The sequence below is a fragment of the Abramis brama genome (genome assembly GCF_963993115.1).
Source record: "Abramis brama genome assembly, chromosome: 3".
In the NCBI taxonomy this organism is placed as follows: Eukaryota; Metazoa; Chordata; class Actinopteri; order Cypriniformes; family Leuciscidae; genus Abramis; species Abramis brama.
The window spans coordinates 52,710,455-52,727,994 of record NC_139965.1 but is presented as its reverse complement, the minus strand read 5'-3'; the positions used below and the strand labels follow the sequence as shown (position 1 = coordinate 52,727,994).

Below are 17,540 nucleotides of genomic sequence, written 5' to 3'. Positions count from 1 at the left end.
ATATAAGTATACAGTATAAAAGTATTTTACATGTGCTTTAGTATGTTAGTCAACACAATAAACTAAGTGTACTTCTTTAAAGCATACATAATGATTTAAAATTTACTTTAAAGTGAAACATTTAATTTTACATTATTACCATAAGCTTTTAAAAGAGTACTGAAGCGTGTTAAGAAACATAGTCAAGAAAGTGTACTCTTTAAGTACACTTAAGTGGCCTTTTATTTAATTAAGATTTGAAGTACACATTCAGTGTAATTAAGTACACTTCTTTTTCACAAGTTCCCTGATATTGTGTGGTTCATTAGCTGAATCTCATTTCTCTGTGCTTAGAGAACAACCCAAGTAAAACATTTGCTGTCCCACGTTCTCCTGGTACTTGTGCAAGGTCACCCTAGTGCTTGAGGCAACACTGTATTTTTAGCATATGACACTGAACACTAAATAAAAAATAAATGCTATTTTGTGTTCAGTGTCAAAAATATGGTTGCTCGACAACAATAGCAGAGGACTGACAAAAATGAGTAAAGTAAATAACCATAATCTTGGAAGGACAAAGAGGTTGACTAAAACATTATTCAGTTATTCATGTGCAAACCATCAGGCCACATTCAGGATATGCTATGTCAAGGTTTTTGCTCCTCCCCCAACGCAAACTTGAGAACAAAACCTCAAGCAGGAAGTTTACAATTTGGTTCAAAAGGTTGAAATGATGTGAAAAGTATACAAAGATAGGAGATCCATCAGACATAACCACACTTCTCATTTGAGAAGATAAATTTATTAAAAAGAAAAATTATGCAGTTGATTGATGCAGAATGTTAAGCTGTTAAATCTGTTGGCTGCATTTGAAATGGCAAGTGTTTTATGAGTTTTGTGTTTGTATAAAGAGGAAGAGGAACTTGCTTGACAAAACAACACAATGGAATTAAGTTGAGTAATTCAAATGAGAGTATTTTATTCCTTATGCTAACATTGTTTGGTTGTTTTCTATGCTTGAGTTCAGGTGACTTCCTCTGTCCATTTTTTGCACATGTGCCATTGAAAAGAAGGAAGTTGTATACTTTAAAAAAAGAGTACTTATTACTGAAATAATACACTTTACTTCACTACACTTTTGAATTGAACTTGAACTTTTGAAATGAGTAGGACTTCAGTACATATTCATATGTAATTTAACTTTGAATTTAAACTTTTGAGTAAATAATGTTTTTTTATTTTTTTTACAAATGCTAAACTTCTTTATTATGGCTATGCCTAATTATAGCTATTAACTTTATATAAAACAGTAGTGGCCTGTGGTATATGTCCTCATGTATGTGTGTATGTTTAAGATGTCTACAGAAATGGGACTTATTGCCCAAGGCAGGAAGAACAACTGTTCTAATGAAACACGCAGAGACACACTCACACAAGAAAGGATATAGTGAGAAGCCTTCCTCCATCACTGCATCCATTATACTTCTGTTACACTGTCCACTCTGTCCATACCAATGTCTGTGCACCTGCGACTGCATCTTTTCCTACTTTACATTCTCCTCTCATCTTACTCTTTAAAAAAAAAAAAAAAAACTAATATAAACTTAGAATATCACTCTTTGAAATAAAGATCAGAAAATGAGGTTTTCACAACGATGTCATAAGAATCGTTTTAGGTTCCGCAAAGACACTTTTTCATGGTGTGAAGAAAATTTTAATAATCTAAAGAACCTTTTTCCATTCTAAAAAACCTTTTATGGAATGGAAAGGTTCATAGATGTTAACGGTTCTTTATGGAACCCTCAACTTCAATTAAGAAACTTTATTTTTAAGAGCATATGTTATCACACATTAGTAAAGAAATAACATATTCATCTGATCCTTTATTTTATTATTTTATTTTGAGAGTTAATGCATGTGGTAATATTGGTAAACAATATTTTTTCAGACAGCCTTAGACCTTAGACCATGCAGACATTGCTTGATATGACCTTCCTAGAGCGCCCATTTGCTTGGCCTAATTAATATTAATGAGCTAGAGGTAAGCTGAGCCCTGGGCTCATTCTTCTAGTTTTAAGCACATTTAAAAAAAAAATAGTACAGTGATTAAACAATTTACACAATAAATGCGAAAAAATGGACAGAGCAAATATTCATCCTGATTAACTCTTTCTCACATTCTCAAAGATTTGACGGAATAGACGTTTCCAATATGTCGGTCAAAGAGCTCTTCATCTGGAAAGCATCTACTGAGTACAAACATCTTACACTATGAGTAAAAAACATCTTAAAGACATTTCCTGAATGTGAGTTTTAAATCTCACCAGCCTCTCTTCATAATACAACACAGTTTTAAGTGAGTTTTGAAAAAGATACATTAATACAGGATTTAATTTGTCTTTAATTTAAGTCAATCAGGCATTCGTGTATTAATGAGAATGGATATTTTTCATATTAAACAGAACTTAATGGTGGTGGGGCTTAATACATTATTGGTCATTCAATGCTTCTGTGAATGAAAAGGACCAATAATAACAAGACCCGAGATTAAGAAGATGCTAAAAGTTACTTAGATGTAAAAAACAAAATATATATATTTTTTATTAAGTTACATTTTTGGGCATTTTTGCTTTTGAGAAAACAGTTGAAGAGAGACAGGAAGCAATAGGAAGAGGGATCGGGAAGAGACCATGAGTCCGGACTCAAACACAAAGTGCTGTTGCGATATTTGACAGAGCTTTGTCCATAAGGCTATGACTCTGACAAAATGTAAAATGTTTTATATAATGAATATTCTCAATCATGAATTTTAATCACATTGCATCAACCAGAGTGATTTATTAAAAACAAAATGCGGACAGTGAAAGATGAGCACTAGTCAACTGAATTACCATGTGCGTGTTAGTCTGTTGCCTATCTGCATGGTCAGACTCTCTATAATTAATGTCACCATGAAATGAAAATGGATAGTTCTTGTTTTTTTTTTTTTTTTTTCTTAAATGATTTATTCTTGCAAAAAAGAAAAAAAAGAAGCAAATTAATTAGCTAATTGCGATAATTTGCACCTAATATTAAATATATTAAAAAAACACTTACATTTTTAATATATTTTATATTGTAATAATTTCACATTGAATATCCAAAACATTTTAGAAACATATAGAAACATAAAAAAATATTTGTTTAATGGCATCTTTTTACAAAGTATATGAATGAAGGCCAGTATCACTAATACCAGTACTGATACTGATGTCTCTATTAAATGGAGCCCCCCATTTAATATAATAATATATAATTATACCCATTCAACATTACGGTAAAAGCTATCAATTTTAACATTTAATAGGCTTTAAAAAATGTGGGCCAGTTCAGATTTGTGCATGCCCTGCTAAAATGCACAAAAACACTGTTGTTTTTGGCCCATGTAACCTTGCAAACAGTGCTTTAAGATTTTCAGGTAGGTAAATATGCAGAAATTGAATAGGCTAATCAAACACTGCACGGTCTTCACTGCATAAATTATATGATAATTATATGAGTGATTTTCTTTTGTCTTTTGTGCTTAAATCAACATTAATGTCAGACAGCTGCAGGTTTATAAGGCTCCTGTCACTAAGACCTGACTCACATGACTCGGATCTGACACATCATGTTTTCTCACAAGTCTTTACGTCAATGTATCACTTTTCAACTAAGGTGGAAGGTGTTTTTCAACAGGAAGTTGTCCGTCCAAGTGCGAAAGAGAACTCAATGCAGCACTGTGCGTGCGTTTCAGGTGTTTGTTCACAGAGAGCTGCACCAGTTCAGATTTTAGCATCAGATTTTTGCATCTTATGCTTGAAGGGTTTAATAGCACTTGAATGAATGATAGCGTGATCATATACTGTCGCACAGCCAAAGGATGACAGAAATAAACAGATGTCTATTGGCCTAAATATACATCCCAGACATTGTGGGATATTTGTGTGGCTTCTTAAATGATAATGTGATCTGTCTTCCTTACTATAGCTCTTAGGGAATATATAGAGCATTAGGACCTGCATCTACATCAACATAGCTTCCCATCATTTAGGTCAAAGCATTTAATATTTAAGTGTTCCATTTTAACATTACACTATATTTAGCTTCACTTGCAAGTTAGAGCAGGGCAGCGGAAGTGTAATGGAATAAAATTACAGAATGTATTCATCCACTTTTGGGCTTTTTTCTAGTTGTGAATAATCTTTAAGGAGTCATTCTCATTACCTCACACTTTCACATGTCTGAGCAAAGAAGTTTGTTTGTCTTTGCCAAAACTGATCATTACATTTTTGTTTTCAGAATTTCAACATTTTCTTGCATTTCTTTGCTGTTCTTTGATGGTGTTATTTCACACAGCAGTTGGTGTGCGTGGCATTAAGCTCTGAGTTTCCCACAGACACTCACAGCACTTTTATTGATTTCCGGCTCTTTGCACCAAGGAAATGCTAAGACACATACATACTAATGTTGAATGATGTTTTGTTTTTCTTGCATTATTATTTGCCTGAGAAATATTTCATCAGACATGATAGTGTATGTCTCATGTTTTTAAATATACGTGCAGACCATAGATAAGTCTGTATCTGTCTAAGTACATATACAATGGCAACATGATCTCATGGTATATTTGTATATATTTTACCGCACATACATTTATGTATGATTGCATAGACCCTTAAATGTCAAATATTGACATCGACAACATCTAAACGTTTAAATCTTATGTTTAATCTAAGAATATTTAATTCATGGAATTAATCAGTTGATTCTACAGTATTTATGATCAATGAGATTATGTTTTCAGTCACATTTATTTATCACAGTTGACTCATTTATCTTGTAATTATAACATTTCATTCTGTTCTGTGTGACTTCTGGTGCTAGATCGTTTCAAAGATTGCATCATTTTAAACAAAACAACACTATCAAATCTTGAATTGAACACAATTTCTGTAATAGTTTAACCATTATGTATATATTTTTAAATGCCACACATGTATACTTTGGTACAACGTTTTTGCCATTTTTGGATAATTCCATAAATTATTGTGATTACACTTGTCCGTCTGTTACATTTATCTTTATACTATTTTTTCTAGAACATTGGTTAGGTTTAGAGATAGATACATCTACATAATGGTGTATTGAAACAACAACAACAAACAAAAAACTCACTGCATGTGGTTTTGTTTAGGTTTGGGGATAAGGTTAAGAGATCTAAAATATCTTTAAAACTGCAAAAATGTAACTATATAAATGATTTAAACAATTCATAAATATTTGACTGTTCTGTATCAGTAATACTGTTTACATTTTATATGCTGTCAGTACACCCATATTCCTTGTTTCAGCATCTACCCAAATGTACAAAAAAGTTTATTAAATATGTATTTAATACGTTATATACGAATGCCTGAAAATGGATACATATCTGTATGTTGTACACTTCCATCATTCACAAACTAAGGCCTCTGTATCTCAACATCACATAGTTGAATAGCCATAATACATGACCAGCTTCCCTGGTGCAACTGTAAGCACTAAAAGTGAAAATGGCAGTAGAGCAATATTATAAGAAAACTTAAGCCAACAGTTTCAATTATAGTGATACATTCTGACATTTATAATGCAGCCCAGATAAAGGATAAAACCTTCATAGGTTTTCATTACCAAAATGATTCTTTTGTGAAAAAGAAGCATGCTTAATTGTATTGAATAGCTTATACACTTGTAGTGTACTTCAAATCATAAAAATATATATTTAAAATACTGTATACTTGCTAATAATATTATATTAATGAAATAATAGGCCACTTAGGTGTACACTTTAATGAATGTTTCTAAACACACTCAAGTACACTTTTAAAAATGCACTTTGTAAATGTCAAATTAATTACGTTTTACTTTAAAAATACATTTTAAATCTATTTTTATAATATTTTGTCTTATTTGTGCTTTAAAGAAGTACACTTATTTTGATGTGTTGACTAACATACTAAATCACGTTTGATAATAATTTCAACTGCAGTGTGTTATTGATATTACACTTAAAGTTAATATTTTCTAATTGTTATAAATTGTAACTTCATCATTACGAATATATTTAAATACATAACATACAAGTTTCAATAGAAATTACATTAGTTTACCAATACATTAATTCAGCAGTACACTTTAACCATATTTCAAAGACAATAGAGGTAATTAAAGATGTACTTAAGTAGTACTTAAGTAGGTCAAAAAAGCACAACTTAAAGGGGTGGTTGATTATGATTTCACTTTTCTAACGTTAGTGTGTAATGTTGCTGTTTGAGCATAAACAACATCTGCAAAGTTACAATGCTCAAAGTTCAAAGCAAAGGAAGATATTTGCTTTTAAAGAAATCGTTTTTTAAGGACTACAACAAACGGCTTGTAAGGACTACATGACATTCCTCCCGGGTTAGTGACATCACTAACCCTAACATTTACATAAACCCCGCCCCCGGGAACAAGCAGTCCATGTTGAGAAGAGGAAGAGTTGTTGTAGTAGTAGAGCACATTTGTGAGTCTGATCAAGCTGTCGCATCCGTCTTTTCACATGCAATACAGTATGTAACACAAATGCAATTGCATGTCACTCTGTAAGCATCTTACAACAGTTCCAACACAAGCGATTTTATAGATTATTATGACAGAATATGCTAATTGAAGATAGTTAACACCATATCAGCAACATACATTCATCAACTAACCATTCAGAAATGTCCTGTTGGATTCTACATGTTGTCACTTCTTCTTGAGTCTGTCCATCACAATTTTAACATATTTAACAAAAATGATCTGTGGGGTATTTTGAGCTCAAACTTCACATACACACTCTGGGAAAAGCAGAGACTTATTTTACATATTGTAAAAAGGGGCATTATACCACCCCTTTAAGTTCAACTAATTGCATTTAATATAAATTTAAACTATAATAGCTTTTTAATTTAATTGTTATAACGTGCAATTCTATAAATATATATATATATATATATATATATATATATATATATATATATATATATATATATATATATATATATATATAAGTGTACTTCATTTTTACAAGGTAAGGGTCATGATGCATTTGAAGCAGGTTCAACTTCACATACTGTAGATTATTTATAAGTAATGATTGACCGCTGGGCAAAAACAATCAAATGAACCCAACAAGCACATGTGTTTTTGTAGCACCTGAGAAAGGACTCAGTGCATCACCACATCACAGCCTGTGACAATGTGAAAGATGCCATTGTGCAATTATCCACATTTTACGTCAAATGCACAGGGTCAAGTGCTGCCATGAAAAGCCATGCAGCCGTACCCTTTGTTGTGCATTTTTAAGATTTCTGTTCTTCCTATTCTTTCATCGCTCTGTATTCCACTCCCTTCATTCTCATCTATTATCAACGTATCCCTAGAGCCCAGAGATCAACCCTTCCCCCCAGCCTACCAAACAAATGAGAAAGAGATTGATAGAGACGCTACAGTGGATCTTGCATTTTCCTTGCCACCTTGAACACCATCAGCAACAGCGCTTGCTGAAATAACTTAAGTGCAAATCAAACGTCCCAGACCTGCTTTTTTATGAATCACAAATAAAATGTGGAAAAAAAATCCTTACCTTTTTTAAACTATTTTTCTCATTCTCTCATATTCTTTGTCTCCATAATCTCTGTCAATCATCTAGTGCACATCCTCAGCAAAGATCTGCAGTGGCTCGGTGTCTGTGCCGGAACAGCGGTCTGCGCGCATGTGTGTGAGTGTGCATCTATGCGAATGCAAGCCAGCAATGACGTGTAGACATGTGAAGCTAGCAGAGCACAGTTTCAACCTCAGACATCACTTCCTCTGCTTCACAATGTGTTTCCCTTTACTGTGTTGACACATCCTCTTCTCTGTCTCTCTGTTACTTGTATCTTTCACACAAACCACACATGCAAACGCAGAACGGGATGTACACACTTAAAAATAAAGGTTCTTTACTGGAAATCTGTGGTTCCATAAAGAACCTTTACATTCATGGAACTTTCAATTACACAAACGGTTCTTTATAGTGGAAAAAGGTTCTTTAGATAATTAAAATTATATTTTGGGAACTGTTCACTAAAGGGTTCTAAAGGTTCCATAATGGTTCTTCTATGGCATCGCTGTGAAAACCCCATTTGGAACATTTATTTTTAAGGGTGTATAGCAAGATGTGCGGTTTTAAATGTACAGACAAAAATGGTTCTTACCTCCTAGTTTTCATTTCAGTTCCACATAAACACTTCAATTCATGCTAGCATTTTTGTGATCTCTCTCCCTCGGTGAAGGCTGTTTTTCCTTCACCCAAAAATATCAATGCAGAAATGCAAAAACCACCCTTGACAGCTTGCCCTGAGAAGCTCACTATGCCCCCATCGTGCTGTTCTTACAGGGGCAGGTTGGATTGCTCTCCGTCTTTTTCTAACCCTCTCTAGCATGCTGCCTTTAATACCCATTCACATCAAACTAAAGCCGACCCCTTCCTCCGCCCCGCATACGCTATTGCTCTCCACCCCCTCCTGTCTTTTCTCTCCTTCACCCGCTTGCTTGAATCTCTCTTGCCCTCTGGCTCTTCAGCCTCCTCACTGTAGCTACAGTAATCCTTTTTCTAGACCATTGGATGGATGATTAAACAGACTAGATTAGTATGGAGTAGAAATGATTCCCGAAAGTAACGATTCCAAAAGGGTGTTTTTGCAATGATGCAATAGAAGAACCATTTTTGAGTTTCCCAGAAAAAAACTGTTAATAATTCTTAAAAGATCATTTTTTTTCTTAGTGAATATTTTTTTTTTTAAATAAAAATGTAAAATCTTTTTCCACTCTAAAGAAGCTTTTTTGGAATGAAAAGGGTCTGTGGATGTTAAAGGTTTTCATGGAACCATCGATACCAGTAAAGAACCATTATTTGTAAGAGTGAATATGCAATTCTTTGTGCTTGTGCTTGTATGTGTGCATAACCCTAATCACTTCTGACTCATGTCAGCACATACATACGCATTCGTTCACTTGTGATGTGCTATAATGACTAGGTCTGGGAAAGGGCTCTCCAGATTCAGTATTACAGCAAGAGGACTCTACTATGGCTTGGCCATCTGGCAGCAGAATGTGGGGTGACCCTCCCTGAAACTAACTGAACACCACAGAAGTAGGGGAGGAGGGATTTGGGGGGTTGGTCGATGTGTCACACACACACACAAAGCCTTTTTGTTTGATTCTCAAATGACAATATTACTGTAAGAAAGGAGAGTATGAGTTCTTGTTGTTGGTTCAACATCTATCAGAAAGATGTGTTATTTTAATAGATTATGTAAAAAAAAAATTCATACATTTTCTTATTGAAACCTTACAGATGAACGAACCACAATCAGAGCTCTTCTGGAGCTGCGCTGTTATCCTTAACTAAAACTGAAACTAAATGAAGCTGAAATAAAATTATGGTCACACTTTAGATTAGGGTCCAATTCTTACTATTCACTAACTATTAACTGCGACTTTTGCCTCAATAAACTCCTTATTACTGCTTATTAATAGTTAGTAAGGTAGTTGTTAAGTTTAGGTTTTGGGCAGATGTAGAATATGTCATGCAGAATAAAGCTTTAATATGTACTTTATAATTACTAATAAACAGCCAATATCCTAGTAATAGGCATGATAATAAGCAAAACCCCTTTTCATTTTATAACCCTTTTAATTATTAGAGTGCTGCAGGGATGACTTATTTTTGTAGGCCAAAAGCCAGAAACAAGTTCACACTTTAGCATATCCGGTTCCATCACCCTGAAGTCAGTCGAGTTTTTTGAATGGGTTTTTGGTTAAATATCCGAAATAAGGTCTGTGGTTAACACAAGCTCAAGATATTTCCATATTTTGTTCAATTACATAAAATGCATCAGTAATCACCTCTTGTGATTGTTTTTTGTTGAAGAAATCAGGATTATGCTAAATTTCAGATCTGCCTACAAAAATACACCATCGCTGCAGCACTATACTTCAATAACACATGAGCAATATTAAAATAACACTGTTCTGGAGCCTGTCAAGTTGCAGTTTTGGGAATTTGTAAGTTATTTTTCTACTGAGACTTCTTTCTTGTCCTGTTTAACTTTGTTGTGGGTGTGGCTCCAGGCCACAGATATAATATACAATAAAATAGAGAGGTAATAAACAAAATATTAAAAAAGGAAGAACAAACTGTATAAATGGCATATGGTGAGCAGCCAAAAGTGGAGTCTGGTGTCCTGGGTTCAGTCCTAAATTTACCCAGACATTTTTAGAGTCATTATATGGTCATCTAGTGGACATTGTTGGTACTGCTGCAGTTTTGAGGATTACAAATGCATTGTTGCAAGATGCTAGTGCCCCAAACAACGCTTTTAAACTGCAGATTTGGTCATTTTTTTGTATTTATATAACAGCAGTTCTTTATTTTCCTTCATTTTCTTCTGACCTGCATGTCATTCTGCTTTGTTCTAATGACTAAAACCAATCCCAAATATAACTTTCTGTATAATTTTCACAATTCTTTCAGGACCACTATCGTCAAATACGACTGGCAATTGTGTCATGTCTTGTCATGTTATGTCTTGTTCCTGTTCTTTCTCTCTACTCTGTCTCCCTCTGCTGGTCTTTATTGGTTACTTTCTCTTTCCCTTTTCTCTTCCTCCAGCTGTTCCTCATCTTCTCTGACTACCTCGTTGACTCTCATCCCACCTGTTCCCTCTCCCCTCTGATTAGGTCTCTATTTCTCTCTCTGTTCCTGCTTCTTTCTTTGTCAGATTCTCACTTGAGTTTCTCACGCAAGAAGCAAACTACAGTCCTGTTTGTCTCTGTCCTAGTCCTGTCCTAGTCCTGTCCAGTCCTGTTGGCATCTGCCTGGCAAACGCTATCTGTTCTCTGCTAATCATCTTGATATTTGTATTCTATCCAGTTCGTCTGATGCTGTGAGAGATCTGGTAAGCGCAGTCTTTTCTCGACCCTTGTCAACTCTGAGAGACCTGCAGCCTGTCGCCGCTAACACAGCCTTCCCCGACTGCTGCCTTAAGACTCTTATTGAAGTTATCTGAAGTAGTTTTTGTTTCATTTTTATCGCCCTCTCTGCGGGTTGCTTGTTTCGCCATTATCTCTCAAGAAGAAGATTTGTGTTCTACATTGTTGCCACCCTGTGTTGTCATTAAAGACTCTATTTTTGTTAATTCGCTTTTGGGTCCTCTCTTACCTTCACAACAAATTGCATACAGTTAGGATTGGTTCTGGTGGTATGGTTCTGTTCTGGGCAAGAACTCCCTGCGCATCGATCCTAGCATGGATAAGAGCAGGGAGAGCAGCAATAACCCCCCTTAGGGTAAACAGAACAGAACCAACATGAATGTATTGCAAATATCATTAATTCAAGATTTTAAAGTACAACATAATTCAAGAATTTATTCTGATTCAAGGGGAATCAGAATGCCATACTGACTGACGAGAGAAGGAGCTGGGGAGGGAGGAGGGTAATTAGCTCCTGAGAAACGCGATAGCTGCTGATAATACTGAAGGAGCTTATATATGTATACAGTGATCGGCGTCGTATTCCTATAGGTAGATGTGGATCAGCTGAGGGTCAGCTGATGCGAGCTTGACTAACGTGACCTGCCAGAACTGACGCTACGCTTAATTATTATTAATTAATTATTATTAATAGGCCTAGGAAAAATCAAATTCCACTTGTAGTGATCCTTGTAAGGTTTGTTATATCAAATGTCACAGAAATAAACTATACAATTTATACCATAAACAATAGTGGAAGTCTATATCATCATATCTTATTTTGATGATAATTATGCTGCCATATACAGTCAGACACAGTATCTAAAGGTCTTGATAATTAACACTTTATGATCTTTCAAATCACCAACCTAAATATCAAGGAGGACCGGGCCATTCCACATCAGGTAAACCACAGGTCAATGGATCAAAGTTTCTTCTAGGAAATGAAAAGCCAAATAATTAAGCTCATTGATCTATATTTCTTATTCATCATTTCTTAAAAGGTGTTCAAAATTATTCAGGTATTATTTGGAACAAAATTAGAGGACTAAAAAATAGCGGTAGAAAGACTGTAGCTTCATTAATTTGATAGTATACATATAGTTGTAATCAGAATTATTTAACCCCTATTGCAAATCAGGTTTATTGGCAAAATGTACAGACTTTCAGCTGTTTGCAATGAACAAATCAAACAACAGTAATTGCAATAGCTCAACACAAATGTTTCAAGTGGTTTCCCTAAATTCAACTGAAAATGCAACTTTTAATGTCTTCTACAGAATTATTCGACCCCCTGAATCTGCCAAACAGGTGTTGTCTCAAGCACACCTGATGCAACAAATCAAGAACTTCATTAGTTGCACCGGGTTTGCTTGACCTAGAACAAGAAATACCTGAACTGGCTAGGTTTGTTCAGTGTCACGGTTGACCGCATGTTAGAAATCTGGCTAGAAAGTCAAAAGAATGGCCCAAAAAGTTAAGAGAAGATATCATCGCCCTTCACAAATAAGGAACAGGATACAAAAATATAGTGAAGGCACTAAATGTTCCTAGAGATGACACCATTGGAAGCATAGTTCATAAGTTCAAAATTAAAGGAACAGTGGTCACACTACCTGCAATCTGCAACCAGATTTCTGGGAAGGCAGGCTCAGAAAAACCCTTGAGTGACTGCAAAAGACCTGCAGCAAGATTTGGTGGCAGTAGGCACTGAGGTTTCAGCTTCCACAGTAAGGTGCGTACCAAACGCAGATGGTTTCCATGCCAGAACTCTAAGACTGCAACACTACTGACCCAAAAGCACAAGAAAAGTTCTCAAAATCGGATAAATAAGCCACATAAGTTTTTGGATTCTGTTCATCGAAGTATATCTGGAAATCCTAAGATAAAACATCTTGCTGTCAGTGAGGAAGCTGAAACTTGGGCGTCATTGGATCTTCCAAAAGGACAATGATCTCAAGAATACCTCAAATTCCGCCAAGGCTTGGTTGCAGAAGAAGTCCTGGAAGATTCTACAGTGGCCATCACAGTCACCCGACTTGAACCCCATAGAAAATCTCTGGTGGGATTTGAAGAAGGCGGTTGCAGCACGCAAACCCAAGAATATTACTGAACTGGAGGCCATTGCTCATGAGGAATGGGCTAAGATTCCTCAGAAGCGCTGCCAGAAGCTGGTGTCTGGTCATACCTATTGTTTACAGCAGGTTATAAAAGGCAAAAGAGCGTTCACTAAGTTCTAAAGATGCTTGCCATGAAGGGGTTGAATAATTTTGAGAATTAAAGTCATTAAAAATTGCATTTTCAGTTGAATTTGGGGAATTCACTTGAAACATTTTTGTGTTGAGCTATTTCAATTACTTTTGTTTGATTTGTTCATTGCAAACAGCTGCAAGTCTGTAAATTTTGCCAATAAACCAGATTTGCAATGGGGGTTGAATAATTTCGATTACAACTGTATACCATAAGCAGGAGTACAGTGCCCTCCACTAGTATTAGCACACTTGGTGAAAATGGTGAATAGAAAACCCCCCAGAAAAAAAGGCCATTTATCTATTTAGTCTTGCATTTAAAGTATTCTCAAATATCTAACCTGAACTACAATAATTCTCCAAAACGTGTGCCAAAATTGCACCTGTTGAAATGTATAAAAATCGAACAGAAGTACATTCACATTTATGTAGTCGATATTTAGGTTCCTGAGTGATCATAAACCCTTTAGTGGTAAGTCGTGACTTATGTTTCACTGGGGAATACATATAAGGTGACAAACAGGCCAAATTCCAATAGCCATGATGAATCACTATGGGAAAGAACTTTTTTGGTTGCCATAATTTTTTTTTTTTTTTTTGCTGTTCATTAAATCTTAAGTGATTTTAGTTAGCTAAATGTTACTATAACTTTCAATGGGACCAAACTCTATTAAGATCAAACTAGTGATTTTCATAAATTAAATAAATAAATGCATACATACATAATACATAGTACATACTACATACTATAAGAGGAAGATATATTCATGCAGCAGAAAAGTATATCTCATCCTCACTGTTAAGTTTGGTGTGGCTTTGATGTTACAGGGCTGTTTTTCTTCCATAGGCCATGGACAAGTTGTTAGGATACAATAAACAGATATTAAATCAACACATGACTGCCTTTGCCAGGGAGCTTAAATGGGACATGGTTGGATCTGACACTTGGACAATGATCCAAAGCACACCTCAAGAAAAAGAAAACACACACACACACACACACACACACGTTCACTGAGTACAGACTGAAGGTCTCAGGTCCCTTGTTATATGTTCATCAACCTTTTTATGTATTATACAAGAAGAGTCAGAGAAAAAATCTAGGAAAAGAGAGGTTGCGCAAAATATTGCCAACAATTTTATGATTATTTTTGTTTATTATTTTTTATGATAATCTTTCAATTATTTTACTTAGATTGTTTTGTGAGTATTTTAAAAGAACAAGAGGATAAACACCATGTCCTGGTTTGCTTATATTTTACCAAGCTTGGTTTAGCGGTCAAGTAAATTCAATATATAAGGAATGATGGTCAAACTGTAACTATAAATTATTTACACATGATATTTATATATAAAAAAGCAGAGAAGAGCTATTGGAGGAAAGCCTCGACCATGTCTGTACCACTGCATCTAGCTCCAAAGTAGCTGGAGGAGTTAGGGTGAAAAGGGGACAGTGGGTCGACTCCTCTGAGATGAACAAGTCCGCTTCCGCTCGGCCATACCTCTACAGCCTGTGGGTGGAGTCACCATTCTCTGGGCCTCAACCCCTGCTTTGACAGGATATCTGGTACTTTAAGCAATGTAATTATTCATGTGCAATAATTACAGAGGAATCTCACTGATGAGCATTACAAGGAAAGTCCTGGTCTGCGTCTTATTGACTTGCCTTCAGCAGCTAGCTGAGGTCATACATCCTGAGTTCCAATGTGGATTTCGGCCCAATTGCTTCACAACAAACATGATATTTGCTGTGAGACAATTACAAGAGAAATCAAGAGAAAAGAATCAGCCACTTTATATTGCCTATGTAGATCTGACTAAAGTTTTGGCCTCAGCTGACAGAGAAGCTATTTTTATGGCCCTGCAAAAGGCTGGCTACCCTCCCACCCTTCTACCACTTATCAAATAATTTAATAATGAAATGCAACACTGAGTTCAATTTAATGGTGACCTATCAACAGATTTCCTAATAATATTAATCGAGGTGTGAAACAAGGCTATGTCCTCTCTTTTGGCATTTATTTAACCTATGTATTCAAGACTTCCTTTGATAAATTGGATAATCACTCAGGAGACACTCTTCTGACCAGGGATGATGTAAACTTCTTCAGTTTATCTCATTTCAGAGCAAGAACTAAAACACCAGATTTTGTCATCAGATAACTTCTATGCAGATGATGCTGCATTGTGCGCATCTTCAACAGAGTAGCAGCAGACTCTGCTTGACTGTTTCTTATGCCCCTGTGATGTTTTTGGGCTCACAATCAAATCAGCTTGGAAAAAACTGTGACTATGTCACAAAATGCCAACAAACGTTGTTTTCAGTTAAATAATATAGCACTCGGCGTGGGAAAGTTCACTTATCTTGGATGCTTATTTCCATTGGGAAGTACACGTAATACCACCTTAGAAGATGAGATCTCAAAGAGGTAGGGGAAAGCGGCCTCTACTTTTGGATGTCTGACAAAATGTTCGTGGAGAAATAAGCATCTATCTACTCTAAAGTATGACCCCATAGTGCCCCGGAACCTCCACATGTTGCAAAAAAAAATCCCCCCAACATTAATTTCAGCAGGGGGCAGATCAAATGGCCAGCAGCTAGCATGACTTCTCTGTGGAAGCAGTTTGATGAAGATGTCAACCAGATTTGAGGCAACGGTTAAGGGAGAGGCTGATGGAAAGCTGCAAGCCATGGCAACATTCATTGTCAGCATGGGAGCAGAATGGTTTGGAGGAGAGGAGGGAAAAGTATGAAAATACCTTACTACAAAAACCATAGAGCGGTGAGAATTAAAAAAATCAGACAGGAGATGATAGCTCTGAAGTCCCAGTACAAGGAGGCAGGAGAGAGTGAGTGCATTGGCTTAGCTCAGCTGATGTCTATCCTGTGAAAGAAGATCAGGGTCCTCCGCCGAGGAGAGTGGCATCGGAGGCGCTGTCGTGAAAGGGCCGAAGACGTGTTGCTTTTATAGCCGACCCCTTTAAGTTGGAGTTGTTGGGGCAGAAGTGCAGTGAAAAGCTTGTCTGTAATAGTTGCTATGCTGCCAAATGATCTGAAGGAGGGACATTCTTTCGATATTTGAAATGAGCCTGTGTGTGGCTCTGAATCATGTTGGCAGGAACACAACCTCAAGCAGCTCCTCAAATGCAGAAGATTGAGAAAACTACTCTGCTGACACACCCGTATGCATGCCCACATTTAACTCCTCAGGATCTGATGCAGACAGCATTAGATCCTCGTTTGGATCAGAAGAGTCAGTGGAGAGGATGAGATATAGGGGAATACCCATCTCACGCTCCACCTCAGCGAACTCGACTTGCGATCCCCATGATTGAAGCTGTTGCGCCACCATGGCAACCACGGGACCTGAACAACGGGTCGCAGGCGCTTGACTCTCATCCACTGAGAAGAGAACCAAGTGGGATCCGAGTTTTCACACTGTCAATTTCTCGTAGTGCCTCGAGGACTGACCGGGCGAGTTTTTCTCCCAAACAAAACACACACATTTTGTGCGAGTTTTCCCACATAACATGGTGGGGACACAGCGTCACACATCTCCTATTCCAGGGTTCGGGAACCTTTTTTGACCAAAAAGCCATTTTTTTTAATTATTTTTGTTTTGGTGAATGCATTTTTCCAAAAGAGCCAAACACTTTTTAATAACATTTCAACAATGGTACCTTTATTGGGACAACTAAAAACAAACAACAAATAACAAGTTGCAATATGGAATTAATTGTGCAGGGCTTTCACTGTGAGGTTGAGTTACCTGAGGAGCAAATAAATCATCTTCAGAATTCTCTCTCTCTCTTTGTGTGTGTGTGTGTGTGTGTGTGTGTGCGTGTGTGTGTGTGTGTGTGTGTTGTGGCATCATGGGAGGGCCCCAATAAGGCACCAAAATGTTATTTTTCAAGCCACTTGAAGACTCAGCCTTGGCATAGGCTCAGCCGTCTGATTGCATTGTCATGAAATGTGTCCTACTTTCCCACACTTGTAATACATTCTCAGTTTATACAATGTGCTTTCGACTGGGGATTCTTGCTGGCTGGACCTTCTCCCCTGTGATGTAGCCCACCTGGGATTAATGGGCTCTAGGGAACAACTTTTGTTGGGGCTGCGCACTGGTTGGGAACCGTGTGTTCTGCATGTCTGCACTGGCTTGGTATCTTTCAACTGCTTCTATCATTTCCTGGAATGAACTTGGGTTGTTC

At 36.4% G+C, this 17,540-nt stretch overlaps 1 protein-coding gene across 8 annotated transcripts in view; it reads right to left on the bottom strand.

The window, feature by feature from the left end:
- The window catches only part of sipa1 (signal-induced proliferation-associated 1), a 53,161-nt gene extending 44,676 nt beyond the window's left edge, over positions 1 to 8,485 (bottom strand). For 3 of the 8 annotated variants that reach the window (XM_084108249.1, XM_084108252.1, XM_084108253.1), the window contains exon 1: positions 7,649 to 7,811. The gene's annotated coding sequence lies outside the window, so the exon portion shown is untranslated. Of the gene's footprint in view, positions 1 to 7,648; positions 7,814 to 8,261 lie in introns of those variants that run through there. The other 5 variants (XM_084108250.1, XM_084108254.1, XR_014605331.1 and 2 more) reach the window with 4 other exon arrangements.
- Positions 8,486 to 17,540: the final 9,055 nt, after the last annotated feature.